Below are 4,910 nucleotides of genomic sequence, written 5' to 3' on the forward strand. Positions count from 1 at the left end.
TGCTTCAAGGAGCCTCGGGACCACCCCCCCCCCCCACCCCCCACACACACACACAGCTGGCTATTGTCCTAGAGGAGGCCGACCTGAGGGACTAAGAAGCACAGGGAAGCGTCCTTTGCCAAGGCCCAGGAAGGCCGAGGTGAAGCAGATGACAAAGAGTGTAGTTTTGTGGCAGATATTTTGCTCGTGTCTACCTAACACATGGCACCAAGCAAATCCCCAAGCATTGGCCTTTGCCCACGTGTCTTAGTTACCTAGTGCTGTGGTAACAGGAAAACCACAAGAGGACTGCTTTCACAAACAGAAGTTTACTCCCTCCGGAATTCACAGTGCTGGTTTAGGGGGTGGCTTTGTCAGCTCAAAGACAAGGGACCGCTGTGGGCCTGGAATTCCTGGAGGATCTTGCCATCAATCCTTCCCTGGGTCTAGGAAGTTCTCTGTGCAGGGTCCCTGGCTCCAAAGGATACACTCAGCTCCGAGATCTTCACTTCCTCTTCCGAGACGCTGACCACAGCTGGCCTAGTCCACTTCGTGGCCTTACACACAATCCTTAGGCTTTCTTCTTTTTGTAAACTCTTGTTTCTAATCGATCCTTTGTTAGTATTTACAGAGTTCCCCCACCCCCAATTTTGCTAATTGGTCTTCCATCAATTCAAGTAGATCTCCTCATCTTTCTAATTATTTTATTGACGTCTGAAAATTAGGTCGTAATATCCTGGATTTCTTCTTGCTGCTTTCTCTTTCTTTTTTTTTTTGTATAAGAGAGGGTTTTATTTTATTTTATTTTTAAACTTTTTATTTTTTAATCATATTATCAGGGGCTCATACAACTCTTATCACAATCCACACATACATCAATTGTGTAAAGCACATTTGCACATTCATTTCCCTCATCATTCTCAAAACATTTTCTTTCCACTTAAGCCCCAGCATCAGCTCCTCATTTTCCCCTCCCTCCTCTACCCCTCCCTCATGAACCCTTGATAATTTATAAATTATTATTTTGTCATATCTTTCCCTGTCCGACATCTCCCTTCACCCACTTTTCTGTTGTCCATCCCCCAGGGAAGAGGTTATATGTAGATCCTTGTAATCGGTTACCCCTTTCTACCCCACGCTCCCTCCACCCTCCCGGTATCGCCACTCTCACCACTGGTCCTGAAGGGATCATCGGCCCTGGATTCCCTGTGTTTCCAGTTCCTATCTGTACCAGTGTACATCCTCTGGTCTAGCTAGACTTGCAAGGGAGAATTGGGATCATGATAGTGTGGGGAGAGGAAGCATTTAGGAACTAGAGGAAAGTTGTATGTTTCATCATTGCTACACTTCACCCTCGACCCTTCTATAAGGGGATGTCCAGATGCCTACAGATGGGCTTTGGATCTCCGCTCCCCTTCATTCACAATGATATGAATTTTTGTTCTTTGATGCCTGATACCTGATCCCTTTGACACCTCGTGGTCACACAGGCTGGTGTGCTTCTTCCATGTGGGCTTTGTTGTTTCTGAGCTAAATGGCCACTTGTTTACCTTCAACCCTTTAAGACCCCAGATGCTGTATCTTTTGATAGCTGGGCACCATCCGCTTTCTTCGCCACATTTGCTTATGCCCCCATTTGTCTTCAGTGATTGTATCAGGGAGTTGCTGCTTTTTCATGATTGGCATTTCCCCCTTGTTTGATCAGTTTTTCCTTGTATTGTTTTCCTAGAGTTTTGTCTGTGTTTTTCTGGAAGGTGCCTGAGTGTAGTTCTCTTGGGTTCCTCTGTCAGATAGTTCCAACAGCATTTCTTCCTCTGGGTGCCTTCCTCGTCCTCTGTTTGGGTCATTTGATGGAGCCATCTGGTCCTCTTCGTGCGCGCGCATGTGTGTGTGTGTGTGTGTGTGTGTGATTTGGGTTTGTTGTCTCAGCGACATTGCAAAAAAAAAAAATAGAAGAAAAAGATCAACAGTGGAAGAGAGAAGAATTATGATGAAAGAAAAGGGAGAAAGGGGGAACAGTGGCCCAGGAGTGGTGCGGTGGTTCCCCACCAAACTCGGCTGCAGCGACAGCGAAGTGCTCACTGTGTGGGAAGGTGGGGGGAACACTGTGGACTGAGGAGATGGAAGGGGGCAGGGCACCTGCAGTCACTGTCGAGGGGGCAAGGGTGGGTGCTTCTGACTGAGGAGGTGGCAGGAGCCGGGTAACCACACTGCAGGATAAAAGGAAAAGAAGGGAGGGGGGGAGGAAAGAAACCTACAGGGAGAGGGGGAAGAACTAAGAAGTAAGAAGCAAGCAAGCAGGGGAGGAGGGGGAAGAAATGGGGAGCGGATATCAGGGGCTCAAGTGGGAAGAGAACGCTTTGAAATGATGATGGCAGCATATGTGCACATGTGCTTGACTCACTGGAGGCATGTATGGATTGTGATAAGAGATTAAGAGCCCCCAACAAAAGTATTTTTAAAAACATTTAAAAAGAAAGAAAGAAAACAGCCTATACCCCATCGACAGGGAGGGGGGTTGAGCAAGGCGAGGCAGTGTGTGGGGGGCATGTCTCTGGTCACTGGGGCGTTGTACAGGGTGGGAAGTATGGGGATCACCCAGTCCTGGCTGCTTTTCATCGATGTGGGTCATAGATGTGGGTGCCAGGGCCGTCCAGGGCGAGCAGAGCCAGTCATCTGGCTCCTGCCACCGGAGGAATGTCCCTTGCTACAACCCCCAGTGGCTGCACTGTGCCAGGCAGGCTGGCCATTAAAGGCTCCGTTTACCTCCTCGCTTGCTGCTTTTGCTTGGTCTCTTCCGCTGATTCGTTTCACATCTACTTCTGCACCTATGTTTTGAAACTGGGTTCCAGGCATGTCGTGGGTCTCCGTTGCACCTGGGTTCTCAGGGCCTGGTTGTGGAGGGCCCGGATGGAATGTCTCCTAGCCTGCCACCTTGGCCAGGGGCCTTCTCTGTAGCGTGTGACGTAGTCTGTGTGTTTCATTTGCTTGCCTCTTATGCTCGTCCTTTTCTCGTGACTCCTTTTCATTGTTTGTTCTCCTTTTAAAAATGAAATCAATTGGTTATTTTTACTGTATTGTGGTGTCTTTTTAAAATTTATTTTTATTTAAATGATTTATTAACAGAAATAATGTACCATACAACTCAATGCTTCAGATATATTAGAAAGTAGATATATCACCACAATCAATTTTATATCATTTTCTTCACTCTTGCAATCATCACCACAATCAATTTTATATCATTTTCTTCACTCTTGCATCTATTATTATTAGCTCCTATTTCCCCAAGCCTCACTGGTTGTAACCCTAAGGATCTATTCATCTAATTGCTGGTGTCTATAGATTTATCTATCCTGGATTTCCTACAAAGAAAATCATTTTATGAAATCTCCTCCCTGGGGGATGGACAACAGAAACGTTGGTGAAGGGAGACGTTGGATGGTGTAGGACATGACAAAATAATAATAATTTATAAATTATCAAGGGTTCATGAGGGAGAGGGGAGCAGGAAGGAGGGGAAAAATGAAGAGCTAATACCAAGGGCTCAAGTGGAGAGCAAATGTTTTCAGAATGATGAGGGCGACAAATGTACAAATGTGCTTGACACAATGGATGGATGTATGGATTGTGATAAGAGTTGTATGAGCCCCTGTATTAGTCTGGGTACTTTGGAGAAACAAATCCACAACAACTCATGTATAAGAGAGAGTTTTATGTAAAGAAAATGTGCATCACAAAAACATCCCAACCCAATGCTGCCCAAGCCCACAAGTCCAACATTAACCCATTAACCCAACACCAGTCCACAAAGTCCTCCACCTCACAAAACAGAGGCAATGACGCCGACTGCAGGAGGAAAGCTGAGTCAGTGAATGAATAAGCATCTCAGCACTAGCAGGGGTCTCCACACGGCTTCACCAGCACCCAGAGCTGCATCGGGATAGGTCCATGTAGCTTCTCCTTGGGGATGTCTTGTAGGAAGTCAATCTTGCAAGCTGAAGCGGGGAACTGCTAAGGCAGCTGCACCCAGTGCAACCATCACAAAACAAGAGACCCGAGAACTAGAAAGGCGAGGCTTCACCACCCATTTATCCCTCCGCCTTTCAATTAGCCCCACATGTGATTATCGGCCAGGTTGGCACAATTAACTAACTCAGCCCCCAATAAAATGATTAAAAAAACAAAAAAGATAATTATTTTAAAAAAACCACCGCTAGCAACAACAGAACGAAACAGAAAAATCTGAATCTAAAAGGAGAAAATAATACAAACTAGAATCAGTTACGATGAGTCCAGAAAGGAAACAGAAGGTAGGCTGTGGAGTCTGACTGCAGTAATCTACTTTCCAGCGGTCTGACAGCTCGGTGGCGGCTCAGCCACACAGGGACTCCGCAAATGGATTCGGGCTTTTCTGGGCACACCCTACTTTAAATCAGGTGCCCAGAATTTACGCTCCAGTACAATTCCCTCCTCCAGTTTGGATTTCATTATTGACAATCCTCGGATCACCGGGGCTAGCGTGCGCCTTCATGAGGACTGAGCTGACGTCTCACTGAGATGAGCAGTTTCCCTTTTTATTCAAAAAGTTTCTCCTCTTCATCTTGTGGTTCTCTGAAGACACTATCTGTTCGAGTTGTCTGCCCTTTGTGTCTTCTTTCTTGATTTTGATTCCCGATATTCCTTTTTGCTTCTGCTCTTTCCTGAGTGGTGTCATCCAATTTCAGAATTTCAAAGATTCTGATATGGCAGTCTTTCTAATTTTGTGTCTTTACAAAACGTGGTTTGAATTTGACGGAAGTGTTCAGCGATCGTCATCAGGGTTTGTGTGGGAGAGGGTAGATTTCTGGGATAATTTTCTGATTTGTGGTTATGCTAGTCTTCTTTCTCTCTTTTACAGTAACAATGCCTGTGTGACTCGATCAGGAACC

Source organism: Echinops telfairi, unplaced genomic scaffold (genome assembly GCF_000313985.2).
Source record: "Echinops telfairi isolate 266 unplaced genomic scaffold, ASM31398v2 ScPeMD7_7458;HRSCAF=8496, whole genome shotgun sequence".
NCBI lineage: Eukaryota > Metazoa > Chordata > Mammalia > Afrosoricida > Tenrecidae > Echinops > Echinops telfairi.